A 25,091-nucleotide genomic window follows, 5' to 3' on the forward strand; every position below is an offset into this window, starting at 1 on the left:
ATATGTCTTCAAATTTCTAATTTCTCTTGGTACTTAACAGTTTACTCTTACTTCCCTGCAATTCGTATCTCCTCCTACGTGCACACAACACAAATCACACATATTTTTATTAAAAAGATGTTTAAAATGAAGACAGTGTGGCACAGTTATAGTCTTTTTCTTTAAAAAGACTTCAAGAACAATGTGATAAAATTGCCCTAAAGTTGGCAGTCCTAAAATATAGTAAAAGAAATAATGGATCTAGAATAAAGAATGTGATTGTCACACTTTACTTTTCTCCCCCAAGGGACACTTGGAAATTTTTATAAAGGTCTAGGTGCTTCAGTTTAAAACTGATTCATATCAACAGCTCATTCAGAAGTGAGCTCCCAAGATGAGAGGTGGGACAGACAGCATCCCATGGAAAGAAGAGTTGAAGGACCTAGGGATGTTTTCCTGTGAAAAAAGATGACTCAAGTGAGCTATAAAACTTCTCTTCAAACATAAGAGGGTCATAGAAAAGGAATAAGACTTTGTTTTGGGGGGCCCAAAGAGCAGAACTGGAAGAAACAAAAGAAAATTCCTGGGAGAGATATTTGAGGCTTATACAAACGTAGCTCTAGGTTTGGAGTTGCACAGACATGGGCCTGGAAGCCTCAGGAAGGAGCCCCCATGTCAGAGGAGGTGAAGTAGGGGTCGATGACCGCTTAAGGCAATGGGAATGCAAACGCCTTCAAGCCCAAAGGAATGGTTGAATTAAAGGACAGCTGAGGTCCTGCTGACTAAGAGAATCTATGACGCATGATTCAGAATTCCATGACTCAAAACAGTAGGACTGACTGCCACATGAAACAATAGCCCCTCTTACTCTTACAGGCCTCTCAAACCAGGAGGCATGTTGGTGTTGCCCCGACAGACAGCCACGTGGGAAGAACTGAACGTTTGAAGTTGATGCAGTTGGCCTTTAAAAGGGCACAGTGTGTCCTTCCAGGGCTTGCTCCCTCTTTTGGGGGCTGCCCTCTCCCAGCCTCCATCATCTTCTCCCACATGGTCCCACAGACTATAAACACATCCCCAGAACATGCTGCCTCTGTCGGAACCACCCAGCCTGGTGTTCTCAAGAGTCCATCTTCCTCAAGGGGAGATACCAAATTAACAAAATAAACAAATTCAATGTTTTTCAAGTCATTCAAGTGATATGTTCATGCTTTTTCTCATATTCATGCATTACTTGCACTTATTTTTAACTGACTTTTCAATTGAAAGTATTTTAAGACAATATGTTCTCTCACTACTATAAAATGGGAAATAAGTACCACATTCCATAAAAAAAATAAATACACTGAAACCTCAACAATTAAGTTCTACATGGACATTTTAACCAGCTGAATCCTGGATTTTGAAGTCTCTTTTTATAAGAAAGAGACAGTAGAAAGTTAAAATTTATAAACTCATACAAGCACAAATCTAGGTGTTTTTTTTTTTTTTACTTAAGTACCGAAAGAGAATTAAAAAGGAAAAAATTTTGATGTATATGTCTACTATTTAATCTTAAATTACCTATGATTATTTTACACTCCATCAGTGGTACTCACCCCATAACTAATTAAAACTAATGTCCCCAAGTTAGAGGAGAAATGAAGCCTTAACCCCTAAAGCTGCCCAGGTGGACAAAACTTTAAGGAATAATGAATTAGAGAATGCCAGGCACCACGGAAAATCCATGGAAATATCTTTAATCACCTACGTAGTAAGTCTCCCTTGAACTGTAATTTCCACGTAAGGACAACCACAGACACAGGCAGGACTCAGTTCTTGCTTGTAATCCTTTTGCCTAGATTCCAGGTCTGGCAATACAAGGTTGCCCAAATTGTTGACTCATTCAGTAATCTCCCAAATAACTGGGCAACCACTGTATGTCAACTGCTCTGCTAGGCACTGAGAATACAGTACTTGATAGATAAGATTCCTGCCCTCACCTCCAAATTTACATGGGAATTTTGTGGATGCAGGATAGCTATATCTCTAAGTCAGAGTTTATCCACCTCAGTGTGAATGACATTTGAGGCAGGATAATTCCTTTTTTTATAGGAGGTTGTTCTGTGTGTTGCAGAATGTTTAGTGGCAGCCCCATTCTCTACCTCTGTCCCAAAGGTAACAACCAAAAATGTAAAAATGTTTCCATATATTACTAGATGTCCCCTGAAGGACAAAATTATCCCTGGTTGAAAACCACTGTTCTAAGTCCTTCTTCCCTACATGCAAAGCAAGACCGCCCCCTTGTACAACTTCAGGGAACACCATTCATTTATATTCTATGTGAATTTCTTCCTTAAAGCTGTGTAACAAATGTACATCCCTCAAAAGGAGAAGCTCTGCTGCTTTACTATATAATGGGTGAAATTACATGCTCTGGTGGTATACATTGGGCTTCCCTGGTAGCTCGGATGGTAAAGAATCTGCCTTCAAGGCAGGAGACCCGGGTTCGATCCCTGGGTTGCGAAGATGCCCTGGAGAAAGGGATGGCTACCCACTCCAGTAGTCTCGACTGGAAAATCCTATGGACAGAGGAGCCATGAATTTAGAGATTTAATAAAAGACCAGGATATAGAATACTTATCAAAGTTCTACTGTTTTTTTTTTTTTTCAAACCGCATTCATGGATATTGCTTCTCTTTTCTCGTTTCTTCTCTCTGTCATGCACACACATACACACACTGAGGCATGGAACTCTCTCACTTTGTCTAACATGTGATTAGTTCTAAGCAGAAGCCCAAAGAAAGTGAAGAAGCAAAAACATTAATTGATGAATGCTGCTGTAAATTCTAGGTAATTCAATGTCCTTTTGGAAACGAGAACAAAGATCCCAAAAATTTTTTTAAAGCTGAAAGTGTGACACCAGACAAAAGAAGAAATATCCTCACTTCCCAGATACCTTCCTATTAGGTATTTTAACAGACCAGTGCTTCTCAACCCTGCTTGTCAATAAACTCCTCATGAGTAGAAGTTGAAAAGAGCAACCACCACAACAAAAAAACAGCTATCTGAGCTTCACCTACAAAGTTGTAATAGCTGCCCAGAGAGCCTTAGATCTAAAAAGTGCCACAAGTAATTATTATGGGCACTGAAAGGTGCAAACTACTGTTCCAGGTTGTCAGGAAATACTGGGGGAAAACAAGATCAGAAAATAAAGCCTGCAGCATACATATGAATCATTTATCTCTGCATTTTTCAGATTTGAGATTTCAGATACTAAGTTTCTTCCATCAAGGAATGACACCTGCCCAAAATAAATGAAAATCTTTAGCATTTACACTTTTTTCCAGAGAGTTCACACACACGCACACATACCTGCCAGTTATCAAATACAAAGATGGCATAATGCCCCTCTTGGCCTCTTCATGACCTAGAAGTTACTGAATTCTAGAGATCATTTGAATGACCTCCCAATCGTAAATCAATGTGGTATAAACTATTATCATTAAAAATATCTAAGAAGGTTTTTATAATCACACAAAACTCTAGGAAATATCCCCCACTGCCTTTGAATCATAGCAACTGGAAGTCTAGCCTTTTTAGTGGATAAAAAAAGATATCTCTTAAACTACACACAATTGACTAAGTCACAAATAATAGCTCAAAACATCCTTTTCCCAGAAAACAACTGCTTTTTGAGACTATAATTACAGTAGGAAGCCAGTGAGAAGGTTAAGAATGAAAGGATCTATCCAAAAATAGCATACTGAAAGAAAACACAAATTCAAGTACAATTTCATAGGACAGAAATGGGCTCTACAGGGCAGAACAGCCAGAGACAGGGGGAGGAGAATGATGGTGCAACAGCATAAAGAAGGGTAGAAACAATAGAAAATACAAGTCTAGCTTCTTTCTATGACTTACAAGGCCATGCGCAGTCTGGGGCCCACCACCCTCTCAAGACTCTCTCCTCCCAGCTCCTTGTGTTCCAGCTGCAACAATCATTTTTAAGACCCTAGGGAAAAAATCTAGCTCTTTCTCTGCTCAGACTTAAGAGCTATACTTCTCCCAAGCCTGAAGGTTTCATCCAGCTTTACCTCCTCAGAGAGGCCTCTTCTCTACTGGGGAGGGATCTTCAGAAGTTACCATAGCAGGTTGGTTTCCCTGGAAAGCTCACTCTGGTCTATGAATGAGCTATCTGAGATCAATGCATGGGGAAGAGACAGGAAGGAAGCTGAAACGCCCAAAGGGAAAAGCTGAGCTGTGATATAGCTTAGAGGGAACCCTCAGGCCACCCTTCAGGGAGTTCTGAAATGGGCATGATCCTTAGAGCTGTCCTAATTTGCACAAGTGTGCTGGGTCTTCATCCCTCTACACCAGATAGTAGATGTCCCCCTGGAACGGAGACATGACCTTCCGCAAAGGGGTACTCTCTTCATCTGAGGCAACTCTGACCCTGAGTACTGACTGCTGGAAGCACCCCAAGCAACAGGAGGTATAGAAGTGAAAAAAAGTGAAAGTCGCTCATTTGTGTCCGACTCTTTGCTGCCCCATGGACTATACAGTCCAGAATAATGGACTCCAGGTCAGAATATTGGAGTGGGTAGCTTTTCCCTTCTCCAGGGGATTTTCCTAACCCAGGGATTGAACCAAGGTCTCCCACACTGCAGGTGGATTCTTTTCCAGCTGAGCCACAAGGGAAGCCCAAGAATATCGGAGTGGGTAGCCTATCTCTTCTCCAGGGGATCTTCCCAACCCAGGAATCAAACCAGGGTCTCCTGTAATGCAGGAGGATTCTTTACCAACTGAACTATCAGGGAAGCCCAACGGGAGGTATAGCTGGTTCTCAAAGGCTGATCTGGGTAGAACATTATAGAATCTACCACATGACTTTATCTCACTGTTCCTCGATTTCCTCATTTGTAAAATGACACTAACAATCTCAAAAGATGTCCAACATCTTCCATGATGACTAAGCTCAATGTTAAGTTCTCAATAAATGCTGAATGTGCACCTTTACCGGCTCTATTCAGGAAAAAATGTGGATGCACTTTTGACTAGAAAGCATTTTTTCAAAATTCCCTCCTTTATCCATTGACTCAACCAATATTACCCGAGTGTCTACTAGTTATTAGGGATTTTTCAATACCTGAGTCAAGAGGGTTGAATGTTCTTGTCCAAAAGGAATTTACTTTTTAGTAACACGTGCATACTAAGTTGCTTCAGTTGTGTCCAACTCTTTGAGACTCCACTGACTGTAGCCTGCCAGGCTCCTCTGTCCTGGGATTTCCCAGGCAAGAATACTGGAGTGGGTTGCCATTTCCTGCTCCAGGGGATCTTCCCCACCCAGGGTTGACCTTAGTCTTTTGCATTGGCAAGTGGGTTCTTTACCACTAGCACCACCTGGTAAGATTTTTAGTAACAGGAAGAAGGAAAATAACCATGTAAATAAAAAGGTAATAGAACACTGTTAATAGTAATAAGAAATCTCAGATATGCAGATGATACTAACTCTAATGGCAGAAAGCAAAAAGGAAGTAAAGAGCCTCTTGATGAAGGTGGAAGAGGAGAGCGAAGAATCTGGCTTAAAGCTCAACATTGAAAAAACAAGATCACACCATCCGGTCCCATCACTTCATGACAAATAGAAAGGGAAAAAGTGGAAGCAGTGACAGATATTTCTCTTCTTGGGCTTCAAAAATCACTGCAGATGGCGACTGCAGCCATGAAAATAGAAGATGCTTGCTTCTTGGAAGGAAAGCTATGACAAACTTAGTCAGCATATGAAAAAGCAGAGACATCACTTTGCTGACAAAAGTCTGCATAGTCAAAGCTATGGTCTTTCCAGTAGTCATGTAAGGATGTGAAAGTTGGATCATATAGAAGGCTGAACATCAAAAAATTGATGCTTTCAAACTGTGGTGTTGGAGAAGACTCTTGAGAGTCCCTTGGACAGCAAGGAGATCAAACCAGTCAATCCTAAAGGAAATCAAGTGTGAATATTCATTTGAAGGACTGATGCTGAAGCTGGAACTTCAGTACTTTGGCCACCTGATGGGAACAGAGGAAAAGACTCTGATGTGGAAAAGATTGAAGGCAAAAGGAGAAAAGGGCAGCAGAGAATGAGATGGTTAGATAGTATCACCCACTCAATGGGCATGATCTTGGACAAGCTCCAGGAGTAAGTGAGGTACCGGGAGGCCTGCCGTGTGACCACGGGGTTACAAACAGTCGGACACGACCAAGTGACTGAACTACAACAAAGGAGTAATAAATGTTAACTCAAGGATGAAGAAACGTGTTTAAGAAATTGTATTATTGGACTCATTAATGAGTCACATAAACCCAAATCAAACTAACTTAATTAAGGGAATTTATCAGCCTACAAACAAAAACATATATAAAAAGCAGAGGGAGAAGCAGCACCAGGAGCCTCTGAATTCTGAAACCCAAACACCATTAGGCCATCTTGCTTACTCATACCTCTGTCTTGCTTGTTTGCAGCATTATTCTCTGATAGTAGCTCTGTTATTCCAGCGTGAGTACAATAAATCCCCAGTGAAGGATGCTGAATATCACCAAATTGGCACTACCTATCCCATCATATAAGACCATGGTGCTAAGGGAGGATGACTGGGTCATAATTCAATACGTACACAGTCTTGTAGTCAAGGCAATAAAAGTAAGGTTGTTAATAATTATCAAGACTTTGTCATGTATAAAATACAATGCATTTATATAATTGTATCTAATAAAAAACAAATTCTGTAACTACTATTATCTCCTTTTACTAAAGAAAAAAAACTAAGGCTCAAAGAGATTAAGTAACTTACAAAAGCACGCATTATTAGTAAGTACTGAAGGTCAAATTCAAACTCACTTCAATCAAATCTCCTAAGCACATGCTCATAACCACTAGATAATTAGGCCGTGCTAACATTGGTTACTATATAGTCATATCATAATAAATGTAATTATTTCACTACCTTAATTAATCCATGCTGATCAGTCTTCCATCCAACATGAAGGCGTGATAATTGGACATTTACAAATGAAAAGCATAACCATACCAATGCCAATAAAATGGGAAATAGCACAAGAAAAAAATAGCAGAATAAATCAACATGAAATATCAATTAATGCTATAATCACTGAAGCCAATCAGACAATGATTGGCAAATTTAGCCATATCTAATTCATGTTGGGGTTTGCATGCTTTTATTAAGTTGGGAGGAGTCTGTATTACATTGGAAAATCAGGGAGGAACTGTAACATGTACACTAGTCTAGAAGCTAGGAGATATAAGATCAAATTCCTATTCAGTAAATATGCATGTGACTTTTTTAAAGATTTTTTTGACATGGACCATGTTAAAGTCTTTATTTAATTTGTTACAATGCTGCTTCTGTTTTATGTTTTGTTTTTGTTTTTTTGACTCTGAGGCACGTGGGATCTTAGCTCTGACCAGGATTGGAACTCGCATTCCCTGTATTGGAAGGCGAATTCTTAATCACTGGACTGCCAGGAAAGTTCCTGCATTTGACTTTGAATGAGTCAACATCCCAGTTTTTTAACCCATAATTTAGGGACAATAGTCCCTGGCCTATTTACTATGTTTAATATGTATCCCCTAAGGGTTAAGATGAAATATACATAAGCACTTAGAGTATTTATCACACAAAACATCAGAGTGAGTTTTTAAAATACCAAGTAGGAAAAAACATATATCTGAGTTTTCTTATACCTGTAGCACTAGAAAAAGGTTAAATGTTTAATATAATAAAGTTGAAAGTAAACTCTTTAAAGCTAAAACAGAAGTAATTTAAGTGAAACATAAACAGAGTGACGAAGATGCTCCAATCAAACCAAATATTTCTGTATTAATACTTAAATACAAAGATATAACATAAGTCATCCTCTAGATTTAGAAATGTTGTAGAATTTTGCTTAGACCAAAAGAATCTTATATGTATTCCTATGCATTTTATAATAAATAAGAAAACACTATTCTGGAGGTATTTCTAGATGTTACGGTGGTTGAAAATTTTGGCCTGAAGCCTCATTTTTTTATCATTTGATTTTACAGTCCTAGAATTTCCATTTCCAACTCAGCTTGATATTTTTAGTTGGAAAACTAAATTCACTTTAAACAGGACTGTAAAAATGTGACAATTACAAAGGGAATGATTTGAGAAATCAACCGTAATGGGAAATTAAATGTCCCACCAAAACAGTTTAAAGGCTTTTTAGCAGAAGAAATATGTGCTATAAAATTTAATCTAAGATAATAGAAACTCCTAAAATGTGGCTTTCAGAAATATAAATAAAGTTGCTAAAAGGTGGAACCGTGCTCCTTTTCAAAATTTACTTCCCCCAAACAACACTTTCCCCAACCTGTCAACATACAAACTTCCCATATCTGGCATGAAATTTCCAGCTTTAGATTTGCCTGAAAAGTCATGGAAAGTTGGAACAAGAAGGAAGCTTGCAATCTTAATCCAACACTCCCATTTTATAGAAGTATGAAGTTGAAACTCAAAATAATGAAATGATATGCCTAAAATTATACTACAAATCAATGCTAGAACCCAAGATGAAGATGGTGATGATGATGATGACAGCAACCACTCACTGAGACAGTTCTGTAATGTAAAGATTATGATCAGAGGCCTGAGGTTCAGAGAGGCTGGCTAATTAGCCAAACCTATTCTCTTCATCAGTTTACTATCTACTATATCATTCTCTGCCCTGTGCATGCATACTAAGTTGCTTCAGTCATGTTCAACTCGCTGCAACCCCATGGACTGTAGCCCACCAGACTCCTCTGTCCATGGAATTCTACAGGCAGGAATACTGGAGTGGGCTGGTTATCTGCCTTGTACCTGGATTCATTTTCCACCACAACTTCCCTTCCAAGAAAAATAAATCCATGGTGATAAAATTCTCTAATCAAATGGATCCTTCTTATTTCCCTCTTGCCCAGTTTATTTTCTACCTCTGATCAGGCCTCAGTTTCTCAGAGAGGCTTTCCCTGACCTCGCATAGGTCAAATCCTCATTTAACTCTCCTAACTAGCATTTATCAGAGGGGCAATTTCATAGTTGTTTGCATGATAATCAAATTAATATGTGTTTACCATAATAGAGATAAGATTTATGAGGGTAAAAATTGCCTGTTTGTTTTCTGGTGAATCCTCAGCCAAGTGTCTCCTAATAGTTAAACAAAAATAACTGTTGAATGAATGAATTTTTTAAAAAATGTCTGCTTCCTACAAATGAATGAAGAATACTATATCAGACAAATGTAAAGTGATTTATAAGACTCATTTTCTTTTACTGTCATCTTACACATGGCACAAGTTTAAAATATTATAAAATATGTAAAATATGATGACAGGAGAATATGACGTATAGAGATATTGTACACAGTTAAGGAACTTCCTATATTCACAATGTGGAATGAAATACCAAAATCACATAAGGGTTGATTAACTGGTTAACAAGAAATTAACAATTAGCATGGGCTGAAATCCTTGACCAAACCCAAGGTTAGAACACAATGCTGCTGCTGCTGCTAGTCGCTTCAGTCGTGTCCGACTCCGTGCGACCCCATAGACGGCAGCCCACCAGGCTCTGCCGTCCCTGGGATTCTCCAGGCAAGAACACTGGAGTGGGTTGCCATTTCCTTCTCCAATGTATGAAAGCGAAAAGTGAAAGTGAAGTCGCTCATTCGTGTCTGACTCTTCGCGACCCCATGGACTGCAGCCTACCAGGCTCCTCCGCCCATGGGATTTTCCAGGCAAGAGTACTGGAGTGGGTTGCCATTGCCTTCTCTGCAGTATACAATAGTCACTCAAATATAAAATATAACATACCTGCTATTTGTAGTTGTGAAGAAAACACTAAAATAGGCATGGAAGGATCACAAATATAAGGAAGCACTTCCTAGAGTCTGTCTGTAAGAAAGCTACTCATGACAACAGTGCCATCTACTCACTATCTCAAAAGCAGACCTCAATCATACTATTAAAAATATTCCTTTTCACTTTTCTAACAGTGAATGCTGCCATTAAGAAAAGGAGATTATACTGTACAGGGTTCTTAGAGAGCTTCAGTGCGTTTCTCCTTTTCACTTCTTTTCTTGCTGTGTTTTGGGCAGGGAATATTGTATCTATGGAGGCTCCAATCTTTGATCTCTGTGCACAAGGCTTCCTTCCACAGCAGGATCATTTATGATGGGCTCTATTAGCCTGTGATAAAAGGCTTAGATTTACTTCCTAATTCCCTGCTTCATCACCAGGCTCTCAGAAGTGCCTGCTCCATCGCCCTCCCCAGTTCAGTTAGCGATAGCAGTGATATATTTCATTGGTTTGCTTCCTCTCCAAGGCCTGAAATATTTTTACACATGTGCAGTTCAATATAATCTGCTGTTTAGGGGAGATGTCTATGATTTGTGTCAGTGTTATACATGGTATTTTTCCCCAACATGTATTGCCTTAGGGCAAAAATGGCATTTTGTTGAGGGAACACAATTTTCTCTATTCATTGGATTTTACTCTGAATCATTTGTTTGTTTGTGCTACTTATGTCCACGGACATTTTATTCATGCAGTATGTTGTGTTGCCACTTGAAAAGCCTTTTTAAATGACAATAGAAGATCCATAGTGTCTATTTATTAATTTAAAAGATCACCCATGTTTTGGTGGGTTTCTGTGTCTCTTTGTTTTTAATATTTTTACGGACATTTTGCTTTGGTCTTTTCTCTGCAAAGAAATAGGAACTTTTTTCCCACTGAAAAGAGACTCTGTCTTCTGAAAGTGCAAAGACAGAGAAAATAAGTAAATGATTAGAAAATGGCTAAGAAGACTAAACCCAACCCTGTTAAAATCGTAAAAGCCAGCAGACTGGCAGTAACAATAAAACATGCAAAATGATCACAAACCTTGGCCTTAAAAGAAAATTCTTCACATGATGCTCATTCTACAATTTTTTGATTTTGAGTTGCCATTTCTCTAGTGACTTAGAATCTACCTGTAGCATTTTAACAACATATTTGTATATCTCAGTTGCCCTCTGGAGCCCTCACTGAGTTTTCATGCTTTAGAGATCACATTTATTTATGTGTGTGATTTGAGTAAAAGCAACTTCAATAAGACTCCCATTGAAACAAGCATACTTTTGGCACCTAGATACCAAAATTATGTATGCAAACTGGAGGCGATCCAAAGAACAGCCACAAAAATGATGAAGGGAATGGAGTGCTTGGCTAAGGAAGAAATGCAGGGCTTCTGAATGTCTCAAGAGTACATAACAACAATAAAGGAACAAAACAGTCCATAAATATTGAAAAGTTGTAAACATCAAATACAGATAGGAATGATTAATTCTGGGACAAGAGCATGGAGCTAGTTTTGGTGTTCTTATATCATGGGAAGGAAAAAAGAAAAAGGACACTGCTTAGTATCATCCTTTTAAAATAGGCAATGTTCATTCCTTATGCAAAATATTTTAGTATCCAATGGAACCTTACCATCTCAGAATGTCTCCATTTTAAAAGATACTGAAAAATTAGCCCTTTATCCAAAATAGAGGAACTTCTTTCTCAGGATATCAGTTTTACTCAGTTTCAACTTCAAATCTTTTGAGGAGAGACTTTCATTTTGGGTAAGACTCACTCAACAATTCTACACACTTTTATTTCAGAATGGTCCTGAAGTGAATTAGACATAGGCAATGCCAACAAGACCCAGGTCTCTTAGCCAGGTGGGGATGTTAGAGAAAGGAGAGTTAAGGGAACATTAGAATTCATCAGAAACCAAGTTTTAGTGAGACTAGAAACCACCATCATGATGGCCTACATTAGCGGATGGAGAAAAGTAATCTGAGAATTTAAATTTAGCCCAGAAGGTGTCCAAGGAGTGAACTATCAGGAGAATCTTTTCCTCCCACTGTTCTTCCTCTCCTTTTTCCCCATGCTCCATCTTTATAAAGCATCCAGTGTGCACTACGTTCTATGCTCAGTGGTTAACAAAGCAAATACATATCTGAACTGTACTCTGTCCTCAAAGACCTATTACTGAGACAAATGTGTAAACAAATCATTGAAACCGAGTGTAAGGCCTAAAACAGAGTTAGAATAAGACAGATGCAGGGTCAGCCAAACAAGTTGCATCTATGCAGTGTATTCACCAGAGATCTCTAGAGAAACAGAACCAGTAGCATATATATAGGGATAAAGAGAGAGGTACTATTGGAATTATCTCATATGATTAAGGAGGATGAGAAATCTCATGACCTGTTCTCTGCAAACTGAAGAACCAGAAATGCTGGTGGAATAATTCAGTATGATTTCAAAGGCTCCTGCTTCCCTGGTGGCTCAGACGCTAAAGCGTCTGCCTGCAATGCAGGACACCTGGGTTTGATCCCTGGGTCAGGAAGATCCCCTGGAGAAGGAAATGGCAATCCACTCCAGTACTCTTGCCTGGAAAATTCCACGGACGGAGGAGCCTGGTGGGCTACAGTCCATGGGGTTGCAAAGAGTCAGACATTACTGAGTGACTTCACTTTTTTTCTTTTCAAAGGCCCAAGAACCAAGAATGTTGATGTCTGAGGGCAGAAGATGGGTGTCTCAGCTCGAACAGAGAACAAGTCCACCCCCCTCTGTTTTTGTTTTATTCAAGCCCTCAGTGAACTGGATGATACCCACTCAAGTTGGTGAGGGCAGTCTTCTTTATTCAGTCCACTAACACAAATGCTAATCTCCTCTGGAAATACCCTCACAGACAAACCTAGAAATAATGTTTCATCAGCTATCTGGGCATCCCTTAGCCTAGACAAACTTACATTTAAAATTAACCACCACATGGAGTATATGCATCACTGCACTGAGAATATTTCAGAAAGGACAGACAGTTATATCTTGTCCTCCCCAGAGTATGGGAGTCAAGCCCTGATATAACTGAGCATGTGAAGTGCTTTCTGAGAGTAGACATGGATTTCACTGGAATATAATCTAGACCTTCATGACAGCTTCACAGACCAGCAAGGGAGGGTGGCTATAATCTTCTCTTAGGTAGTAACAGCATGATACTAAGACGAAAAGGAATATACTACTCTGTCTTACCTCCTCTCAGGACATGCAGCCTAGAGTGTGATAAAAAAAATTCACTCAAATCCATAAATCAGTAGGAGGAGCCGTGTGTAGAGATAAGCACCAGCAACCAGTCTCAGCACATGACCCAATGTGACACATCATTTTATCAGAGCACATATTTTATTGTGACCTTCCACAAAAATACAGACTCTATCATCCAACTACTTAATCCTTCTGTTAAGATATCTAGATAGCATCATCTCTGGATAAATTATACATAGGATTGGCAATGATTGAAACATATAGATAAAACTATGTTAATGTGCTATGCACAAACTCAAGCTCAAATTGTTTTTTTATACTTAAAACGTGTGGACTGTGCTGTGAACAAGTTCAGACACATTTGGGTGTTGAAAAATATAATGGTAAAATTAGTATTCATATATTATAGTCTATCAGTGTCTTGAGGATTATTTCATCCCATACTTTTAATTCTTGGGAGATTGTGAAGGGCTCTCTAAATCAAAGATTCTCAAAAGAAAATTAACACTAAAGTATGTTTGCATATGTTTGTACATGTTTGTGTCTGTGTGTGTATCCTTAGGGACTGATTCCCTAAGCACTTCCTGGAAGCTGCATAGTTAAATTTCTCAAGCACTAAAACGGATGGACGGCAAGGGAACTTATTTTGCAGAATTAAATAATGATTTGATTGATCATCAAGAGGAACACAAGAAGACAAACATAACAATAAAATGAAGTTAAGAATGTGTGTCATGAGTGAGCGGTTGTTCTGTAGGTTGGCATCCTTTTCCATGATGTCAAAAGACACAATTACTAATATATCATCATGACACAACCACAGTTAAGGTTCCTCATGGCAGTATGCTAACATCTTTTTTTTTTAATTTAATACACTAGACATGGTATTTCATCCTTTAATTTCTGAAAAGATTTACCTAAGTTTCTTAGGATCTAGAAATTCATTAGGATAAAATCATAAAAGTGTTTTAACATAACAAATGTACTCCTAATAACCATTCATCATCAAAGGATTTGATTAGTCATCAGATTTCAAGAAGAGTTTTCTCTAGGAATATATCTCAAATGCTTTTTAATCTTCTAATAGACCAGTAGATTCACTGGAGTTAGAAAGACTGCACAGAGTTCCAAAGGAAGGGTCTAAACACTACAGTAGCGGGGTAAAATCACTCGCCTGAATGAGACAGAGGGCACAGGCTGTTCCAAACACACACACAGTTTCCTCACAGACCTCTTCTTGGAATAGCCCTACATTCACTTAGAAGGCCCCTCCTGGTTACCAGGAAGTAGGTAAGGAGCAATGACTCAAAAACTCAACAAGTCCCATCTCTTTCCACACTGTCTTCCTTATAGTTACTAAGGTCCCCATATACAACCAGTATGTAGAAAGATTTTGCATGCACCTAAAAATAATTATACAGGAGTGCATATTCTCTTGGTTACAAAATGTGCTCTTGAAAAAGTAAAAAGAGTATTATCCTTTATTGAAAAAAAATACCATTTTTTCCTCATACAACAAACTAGTGAATACAACAACAATAAAAAAGGAGCAGACTCACAAACTAGTGGTAACCAGTGGGGAGAAAATAGGGAGAGGGGCAATAAAGGAATACAGGATTAAGAGGAACAAATTATTAGGTATAAAATAAGCTAAAAGGATATATTATAAAACACAGGGAATATAGTAAATACTTCATAATAGCTATAAATGCAATATAACCTGTACAACCTTTAAGAAGTGGGAATCACTATAATCACAAAAATATATAATATAATCACTATATTTATATAATACTATGTATCAACTATACTTCAATAAAAAATACTATTTTTCTCTCAAATCACTTTGTCTTTAAAAACTTATAATGATAGTAAGGGTTAACATTAACTGAGTAATATATGGACTCAACACAGTGCTAATACGCATGACCAAAATAATCTGATTTAACCCACATCTACAGGAAATTACAACTATTATTCTAATTTTATGAACTAGGAAATGAAGTTTAAAAGGGCTGAGTAACTTCCCCATAACCAGATCCGTGTGTTGCTGCTAAATCACTTAAGTCGTGTCCGACTCTGTGTGACCCTATAGACGGCAGCCCACCAGGCTTCGCCGTCCCTGGGATTCTCCAGGCAAGAACACTGGAGTGCGTTGCCAGTTCCTTCTCCAGTGCATGAAAATGAAAGTATCTGGCCCTTAAAAGAAGACTTTTTCTCACTCTTCCAAACCCTTTGAAATTTGTTACAATTCAGCCTGGTGCTGTACAAAGAGCTCAAACAAGCTCCAAAGGAGGACTCGGGTCAGATTCCACACTGATCCAAATCCAAGGGACAGTTACTAAAGCTGAAAGCCCTTCAGATCATGAAGGGGTAAGCTCTGTGTGACTGAGGCTTTGAAAATGCATAAGGCACCTGATTAAAGACAATATTCTTACCAGTAAATTAAGTTCCCTTCAGTTCCACTATGATGTCTGTGGTGTTAACACAGGGTCATTGTAGTTTCCAGCACCTAGAGATAGATTAGAAAGTTGTAATTTTTGAGATAATCCCCATCTAAGAAACCATTTTTAAGTAATTTTTTACCTTTTCCATGTTTAAGAAGGTGATTTACGTTTTCTTCCTCACTAACCGTTGAAAAAATTGCCAGATACCTAAACAACAGCATTGCTCTGTTGCTGAGGATAAAATACAGCCTCCAGATTTCTATCTATGAATAAATGAAACAGAGATGGAAAAAACAGCCACAAAATTACTCTTCTTATTGATAGAATTATTGATGTGTCTTCTTTTGCAAACTCAAGTATTTTGCAACAGACCACAATTTGCGCAAATTTCTTCTTGGCAGTCCTCCATGGACTGTTTTTCACAATAGCCACTTGCTTTTGTCTGAGGCTGTGACCCATCTATCAATATAAAACTGTACAGACTGAAACGATGAGAGCTCTATCAGGAAGCACTCTCTGAGATCAGAACTCTATGAATTAGAGTTAACATAAACCTTCCGTTCAAGAGGCCATCTCTCACCCAGGTGTGTTCCCAGCAAGGCTCCCATCTTTTCAAAAACCAACATGTGAAATGAAGGAGGTGTTTCAACCAGTACACACACTCTTTTTATTGTTAACTCCCGAATGATTTGTGGATTGGCTCTCAACCTCTAAAAGATTATTTATAAGCTTTTTCCAAATGCCTTCCCAAGAGTACATCTTTGAAAAACTAAGATTTTTCTGCTGAACATAAGGACGGTCAAAATGAGTCAAACATTTTTGTCATACCAGTTGCCTTAACTTAATGAGCATCATTCTAAAGAGCTAAATTCCATCTAGTAATTTTGACTCATTCCAGTGGAAACTACTAATTAAAGAGTTTATAAAACTACAATATCTTTTGCCCTTAGAAGAAAGATGGCTAAAATAGCCAAGCAATGCACTTCGTTTCTGTGCATTATTTGATGATCTTTTTGGCCTTATTCCAAAAGCTGTTGCCAAAATGCTATAAGCAGATTGCAATGCCTCCGGCGAAAAACTGACACCAATACACTGAAAAGAAAAATTCCACCCTGGCAAGAATGAGAATAGTCCTCACTGCTTTCCAACTGACCAAGTGACACACTGCACAGACTGTGCCCTGTATACTTTTGTTTAGTGGCCTCCTTTTAGTTCCTTTCGGGCGACTCCTTACACTGTTACTGTTACAATTTTCATTATAACAAAAAGAACTATTTATGCATGGCTCACAAAGCCCCAAACAACACTTAACATGGCCCCTAACCAGTGGGTTCATGGTACACATAGCTTGAGTATAACTGCATTTATAGAGGTCTACGGGCTGGTAGAAACTTTCCCCCTAAATACAGGAATATAAAAATAGGCCATCATTTGTTGTATCCAGTGTCCTCTGTGTTTCCATAGTCACCTAGTGGGGAAAATAAAAAATGGAATGTTTTTGCGTGTGGATTCCAAATGAGATTTGCTGACTGCCCTACCGCATTTACTGAGACTAAAGTTAAATGATATCCTTTATACACGCCAGTGATAAAGGATGTCATAAATTGGATATATTCTACAGCCAGGTTCCCACATTAAGTCTGTTTAAGACATCTCTTCAAAATCCACCCATCTCATACAGCTACCGTAGGTAGCTCTTCCCAGTGGGACTCACCTTTTTACCTTCATGATTCACACCCAAGACAATAGGGTCAGTGACCATGCTGAAGTTATCCACACTTTCACTTAGCAATTTCAAAAGAGTGTCTTGGCATTAGGCATGAAGACTGTAGCTACTGATCAAACTGATTTGTATGCTCACAGCATATGCCTGCTGAGCTCTCATCTGCTTCATTCAACTTTGGTTCAGAAGGCATTCACATTAATCATGGATTTAAGTTCTGTGCTGCTAATCCAATCACTGTGTGTGAGTGTGTGTGTGTGTCTGTTTGGTACTGGTGTATATAAAGGGTTATTTCTGTGTTATTAGGTCTCCTTTCATTCCTCATGTTGGGTGTATGATCTCCAAAAAGGCATACAAAGACAATTCTTTAGAAAGCAATAATATTAGAACATATATATGTGTGTATATATATCATCAGTTCAGTTCAGTTGCTCAGTCGTGTCCGACTCTGCAACCCATGAACCACAGCACGCCAGGCCTCCCTGTCTATCACCAACTCCCAGAGTCCACCCAAACCCATGTCCATTGAGTTGATGATGCCATCCAACCATCTCATCCTCCGTCGTCCCCTTCTTCTCCTGCCCTCAATCTTTCCCAGCATCAGGGTCTTTTCCAATGAGTCAGCTCTTTGCATGAGGTGGCCAAAGTACTGGAGTTTCAGCTTTAACATCAGTGCTTCCAATGAACACCCAGGACTGACCTCCTTCAGGATGGACTGGTTGGATCTCCTTGCAGTCCAAGGGACTCCCAAGAGTCTTCTCCAACACCACAGTGCAAAAGCTTCAATTCTTCAGCCCTCAGCTTTCTTTGTAGTCCAACTCTCACATCCATACATGACCACTGAAAAACCACAGCCTTGACTAGACGGACCTATTAAATACATATATTAAGGCATATATGCTGATAATAAAATATGCTGCTGCTGCTGCTAAGTCACTTCAGTTGTGTCCAATTCTGTGTGACCCCACAGACGGCAGCCCACCAGGCTCCCTCGTCCCTGGGATTATCCAGGCAAGAATATTGGAGTGGGTTGCCATTTCCTTCTCCAAATAAAATATGAGCGTACATGCTATTTTTATCTCATTGTATCTAATTCTTTTAAATTTGTCTGATTTTCTGTTTCCTTACGGTAAATATTAGCACACCATGAACCTGTAAAAATTTGGGATATACATAGGTGGGAGGTATAGGCTTAAATATTATTTTATAAGGGTATGCACATACATGGGCTTCCCAGGTGGTTCAGCGGTAAAGAATCAGCCTGCCAATACAGGAGACACAGGAGACACGAGTACAATTCCTGGGTCAGGAAGATCCCCTGGCAGAGGAAAATGGCAATCCATTCCAGCATTCTTGCCTGGGAAACGCCATGGAAAGAGGAGCCAGGTGGGCTACAGTCCCTGGAGTCACAAAGAGTTGGACATGACTGAGTGACTGAGCATGTATGCACACACACACACACACACACACTACACTACTTCAGTCTAAGAAGATGTCCTTCTCATCCTACTTTTATTATACTTAGCAGGATATGTAATCTTTTGAATTTGTTTGTTGAAAGCCTTTATCCTTCCTCCTATCACCAGTGATACAAATAAATACTAGTATCTGCTTTTCCACACTTAGAGGTAAGTTGATTGTTTATTTTTCAAAATCCCTGTTTTTCTATTTATGAGATATGAATAACCACACCTACCAAATGTCATGGGAGGAATGAGGAATACTGAAAGGGAATCTGAAGAATTTAGAAGCATATTAAAGCAATACAGGCATTTGAGCCCTTCTTGGTTGTTTGCTTTTACTGAAAAAAAAAAAAAAAAAAGGATGACAGGGAAACTATAGTGTAGGCAAATCAAACAAGTTAAACTCTACTCACTAGGGGAAAAAATAACGAAGCACACTGGAGGGAGAAACAGAACTTTCTCAAAGTAAGAGGCACTTAAAAAAATGGACCAGGGTCCACCTGGTGAACAGCAAACCCATGACAAGTGTAAAACAGGAGCTCTGAATCAGCTGAACTCAGGTTTATATGCCTTCCTGATATGAACACTTTGCTTCCCTGAGGTTATTTAGATTATCAAAATAGTATTTTTCACACAATATGGCCTTTACAAGCAAACCTGTGACTTCATAGGCACTCAGCAAAATAAATAGTGATTTCTTCCAATGCTGGAGGAAAAAAAAATTACTTAATAATATGCGATGTTTCTTCATGACACCATCCTAGGTTATTTTTAAGGTGAATTCTCCATACCCACTGAATTTACAACAAATCATATGTAAATTGAAAGCTGCATTTTAGATAAAATGAACCAGATCAATGGCTATCCTAAATATTTCTGATAGCTTCTACTCTATATTTAATACAGTGAAACTTGAGTTCCAAAATGGCAAATCTTGATTGTTGCTGTCTGTAATCCTAGTACCACTGATTGGCAATGCAACGAAGCTTAAAAAATAAATTTTGGAAGAATTAGTGACTGAATGTATAAAAGTTATATGTATCAAAAATTAGTGTTACTTCAATTCTTTAACCCGACAGTCCTAGGTATGAATGTCAGTCTGATAGAACAGGGAGCACATTAACCAGTGTATCTGACAAAAGGGACACAGGAGCATAAGGAAAAAGAGCCAGAGGAGCTAAAAGTATAGTGACTATGAAAAAAAAAAAAGTAAGGTGAGTGTGCACTTACTGTGTGATCTTAGGCTAGTCAAAGAAACTTGCAGAACTCCAACTGTCCTGTTGGTAAATAAGGGATAAAGGTATACACCTTGCAGTACAGGGTTGAGGGATAGCACTGACATGTACAAAACACTTAGCTCAAGGATGGGACCTGGAAAATGTTCAGGGACCAGAGGGGCAGCTTAGACCTCCATCATCACCAGGAGAGAGGCAAAGGAACTGGGAAGGACACCTGATCAGTGCCCCCAACTCAAACTCAGTCAACAGGTGGAAATCACATGTTATCTTAAGAGGCAGCACAGGAACCTTGACAACTGTTGTATAAGCTACCTGTGTGGGCAGGTACCTGCATTATTCTCATGAGACACAAGAGGATTTCTTTACAATGTGTGTGTATGTGTGTGTGTGTGTTCACAAGTTTGTGTGTTCCTCAAGGCCAAGAAAAACACTTGTTTTTATTAATTTTTTCTTCCCTAATATTCAAGTGCAGTAGCTGTCAAATTACCAAAAGCTGGTTGCTTGTTAAATATACAGTGAATGAAAAGGCATATTCTATGTATGCACGTGTGTGTGTTGGGGGGGGGCAGTACATGCATTTAGAATTGTCGTTGATGTTCCTTTTCCTTTTAAAATGTACCTAATTTCAATCTTTAACCACCAGAGAATTTCTAGTGATTTACAAAATAGACTAAGAGCACTTCAGCTTTTAGTCAATATTTGGGTCCATATTCTTAAGACACTGGGATTGAAAATACGTCTTTCTGTTATCAACTGACATTTACTTGGCATGAATAAATGATTTAAATCATGGAGTTCTATACCCTCAAAAATCTGTGCCAGGATGCTTGGTTCAATTTTGTTTAATTGTATCTTTTTAAAAGGAAGTGATATAATATTCTCTAGGAAACAGACAATAGTTGGTGGTACAGTAAAAATGAACACCCAATGGAAATTCTTCAATATGCATAATCAAATGAAAGCAAAAACAAAGAGTAAATGTTTGCTTTTGGAAGTTCTTTATAAGAAAAACCTCACACAAGCAATATAGAAATGTTGAATTTCTTCCTACAAACATTTCTGAAAGAATACTCGAAAAGAAGAGTTCCTATTCTTGACCACTAGCTTTATTTAGTATTTGTTTACTAAAAACAATTATTGACCTCCTACTAAGGATCATATGTGAATTTTTTCTAACATCAGTTGACAACATACTTGTGCCGGATGTTGTAATAAGCAGTTTATGTATCATCTCATGTAACAGAGTGCCCTCTAAGGTAGGTACCACTGACCATAATTTTATAGATAATGAAACAAATTCATATAGGTTAGTCTGTACAAACGCACAATGAGAATGAGTGGCAGAGCCAGGATGTGCAACCAGGCTTTCTCCAAGGCCTAATTTCTCCACTAGCCTACTTTTCCTACCACATCATTCACATCAAGTGCCACGAGTTTGATAAAAAGACTCCAGAGTAATTATTTATCTATGTTCTACCACATTTTGAGATATACATTCAACTGTCTTAAAGAGGTTAATAGCATAATACGATGAAATCAGCAAAGAATATTCCACGGCTACCTAGTAAATATCATTCCTAGCTCGGTTACTAGCATTGCCTATAAATAGAAAGTTTCTTAACCATTTTGGAGCTCAGTATCTTCATCTACAACATGACAGCATCAACAGCAATTGTGAGATTCTTTTTGCCTCAAAAGTCAATGATTACAAGAAAAAATTTCTCCAATAATGGAGCTGAAGGAGGTACACAGAAGGATAATTAAAATGTTGAAGAGGCTGAGACCATGAGACACATAAAGAGGAAAACTAAAAAGTCTTTTGCAGGTAAAGATGAATACACAGAACATATAGACCAGAATACATAAAACCTTGAGAATACAAGAAAGTCAACATAATATCTTTTCTACAATCTTGGACTATTAAAACTTGTAAGAGGGACAATCCCTCAGAAATGAGTTGGGAAGCAATTCATACACAGTAGAATTCTACTACTACGACGGGTCATGTATGTTAAAGAAACAGTTTCCAAAAAGGTCAAGACATATTTTGGGCAAGTGTACTCATAGTTTATTCACAGAAAGGAGGGTTTATATCTCACTATTTAAGAACATCATGGAGAACCAATAAACCCTCTCAAGAACCCCTTGTGGATGGCTGGTCTAGAAGGGTCTGGATTTGACCAATGATATCAATTACACTCAGGTACTTTGGCATTTGATTCAACGCCAGTAGGTAACACACAGAAAGTAATTAATAAATATGTGTCTGAATGAATGAGCTCTGCCACTTAATAGCTATGTCACCTTGAGGAAACTACTTAACTCCTGTCTTCTCTACAATCAAACGTGGCTGTGATTTCTTTTGTTGATGACCTGAGGAGAATCAACATGATTAAACACTAGGAAAAATTCTAAACAGTAAAATTTTCTGAGAAAACTCCCAGCAAAGCAGCTATAGACAAGCATCTAAGGCAGTTTGTTGTAGCAGAATCCTGAGGTGGAGGAGCATAACCTGAGGCTCAGAGTGCATCTGTAAGGCACAGATTCCTTACCACTCCCTCTGTGCTCTTCCAACCATGAACACCAAGATGGCCAAACAACCACATTAAACTACATTCCGTAGTCACACCACAAAGCTTGAACCCAAGCCCCATATGACACCAGAGGAAGAGCTGGATCTTTTCTAAATAATATGAATTAAAAGTCCCACCTCCCAGAGGTCAGAGACTCTCTTCTGGACCTGCTGTTCTTCTGTTCATCACCTTGGAGTGTGATGGTCAGACACATTCCCCCGTCTTCTCAATATGTCAAATGCAGGCAAATATTCATGGAAATCATGTTTGAAACAGTTTTGAAAGCAATAAACAAAAATGTCAATGTTTTAAGAATAAATCAAATAGATCATCTCTTAGATCTCAAACAGGATCTAGATCTGGTTTTATAGTACTTTCTAATGCAATTGGAGATTGTCTTCCCAGGAAGTAGGAATGTCCATTACAAATTGGCAGTAGCAATTCTGAAAACAACTGGTTGAGGACCACTTTGCTTTTATATATAATCCAAAATGCATGTTACAATAATCTCACACAAAAAGTGTAAGTCTCTCAGTCATGTCCAACTCTGTGAGACCCCATGGACTGTTGCCCACCAAGCTCCTCTGTCCACGGGATTCTCCAAGTAAGAATACTGAAGTGGGTTACCATTCCCTTCTCCAGGGGATTTTCCCAACCCAGGGATCGAACCTGAGTCTCCTGCATTGCAGGCAGATTCTTTATGGTCTGAGCCACCTGGGAAGCTCAACCTCAGGTATCAGAGAAGCAAAGCTCCTCTGACAAAAGCCTGAGCAAATCAGTTGACCATGGGCAAGTGAATAGCAAGAGTAAGGCCCATTTAGAGATGATAATAGGATATGTTTATGTGGGGCATGCTGTAAACCAGGCACTGTTCTACTTTATATTTTATGAATTAATTTCATCTTTACAACTTTATGAGGCAGACACTTTTTTTGTTTTTAAGGTCCTCGTTTTGTTTTTAAGGTCCTCATTCCAGAGATAAGGAACTAAGGCACAAAAAATTTACATATTTTGTAGGGTTACAGAACCATTTCTCCAGAATGTAGCTTTATAATTTTGATAGGCTTTAATACTGCCAAAGACATTACTGCAGCATCGGAATGCTTTTAAAACAGACTCTTGTTGTTTAGAGCTGCAAGCTTAGTGACACAAACATTTCACATCATGGTTAAAGAAAGGAATTACAAACCATTAAAAGACACACTGAAAAATGAATTAAAACTGCTTGAGAGTCTTTCAGGCACATTTAGGTAGGACAGGAAGTTAACATAGCTATTATTAGGACTTTCTGTCCCAAAGCATTGTACAAGGGGTCTTTGTTAATTCATTCAAGTATTTACTACTTGTCTGTGTCCTGCACTGTGCTAAGTCACACCCATGAATGGGAGCCCTATGTCCCCCAAAAAGGAACTTGTCCAAACAAATCCGATCCCAGGATACTATTCCCAATTTCCTGCATGAGCCACACTCCACCTGCTGCTTTGGTCAGAGTATTTGCTCACGTGGCTTTCAAGCCTTGACTGGCCTTCACTGTTCTTGTACCACTGGCTTATGGATCTCAGACTGCCCACTTCCTTCTCAGCTGACTCAAAGAACACCCAGGGTTATGCTCTCTAACCCCCTATGAAGTAAGATGAAGATTCAATCCTCTGTCCATCTTTCCCAGATATTTTCAGTATGGTGTGCATTTTAGTCCACCACAGTGAACCTTAGCAGACAAAGAATTTTCAAGTGGTTTCACTACTCCAGCCATGAAAAACTCATTTTGACCCAGGAATTTCATTTTAGAAAGGCTCTGTAGGAAATGACAGTTGGTTTAAGTGGATAACTGTGTAGGGCTTTTTGCTTTATTATGAATGTAATCAATGTTCACTGTAGAGATTTTTGGTAAAATACTAATGTGTATGTGTGTGTGTGTGTGTGTGTGTGTGTGTGTGTGTGTATATATGTGTGTGTGTGTGTGTGTCTGTGTGTGGATATACATATGTGTATATGCATATATACATATAAAATAGATATCATCTATCAAACATAAATATATTAACATTTAGTGCATGCCTTTCCCTAATTAATATATCAATATTCAAGGACTTCCCTGGTGGTACAGTGGATAAGAATTCACCTGCCAATGTAGGGCACATGGGCTTGATCTCTGGTCTGGCAAGATTCCACATGTTGTGGAGAAACTAAGCCCATGTACCACACACAGCTCTCGAGCCTATACTCTAAGGCCCACGAGCCACAACTAGTGAGCCCGTGTGCTGCAACTACTGAAGATCACACACCTTAGAGTCTGTGCCCCACAACAAGAGAAGCCACTGCGATGAGAAGCCCTCGCACCACAACGAAGAATAGTCCCCACTTGCCACAACTTGAGAACGTCCGCACACAGCAACGAAGACCAAGCACAATAAAAAATAAATTAATAAATAAAAATCACTTTTAAAATATATATCGATATTCAAATGGTGATCTAGCCACACACACAAATATATGCATACACATCTATGTATATATACTAGTGAATATCTAAAAACCATAAACTGTTTAGCTATAC

At 38.7% G+C, this 25,091-nt stretch overlaps 1 protein-coding gene across 15 annotated transcripts in view; it reads right to left on the bottom strand.

Annotated features, from left to right (window-relative positions):
- Positions 1-25,091, bottom strand: part of CHL1 (cell adhesion molecule L1 like) — a 461,636-nt gene that overhangs the window by 164,848 nt on the left and 271,697 nt on the right. For 13 of the 15 annotated variants that reach the window (XM_081528260.1, XM_081528261.1, XM_081528251.1 and 10 more), the window contains one exon: positions 15,529-15,602. The exons of 1 other annotated variant lie outside the window; for it this stretch is intronic. The gene's annotated coding sequence lies outside the window, so the exon portion shown is untranslated. Of the gene's footprint in view, positions 1-15,528; positions 15,603-17,960; positions 18,131-25,091 lie in introns of all 15 variants that reach the window. One more of the 15 variants, XM_081528255.1, reaches the window with a different exon arrangement.

This window comes from Giraffa tippelskirchi, chromosome 9 (genome assembly GCF_054371585.1).
Source record: "Giraffa tippelskirchi isolate mGirTip1 chromosome 9, T2T-mGirTip1v1.2.pri, whole genome shotgun sequence".
Lineage (NCBI taxonomy): Eukaryota > Metazoa > Chordata > Mammalia > Artiodactyla > Giraffidae > Giraffa > Giraffa tippelskirchi.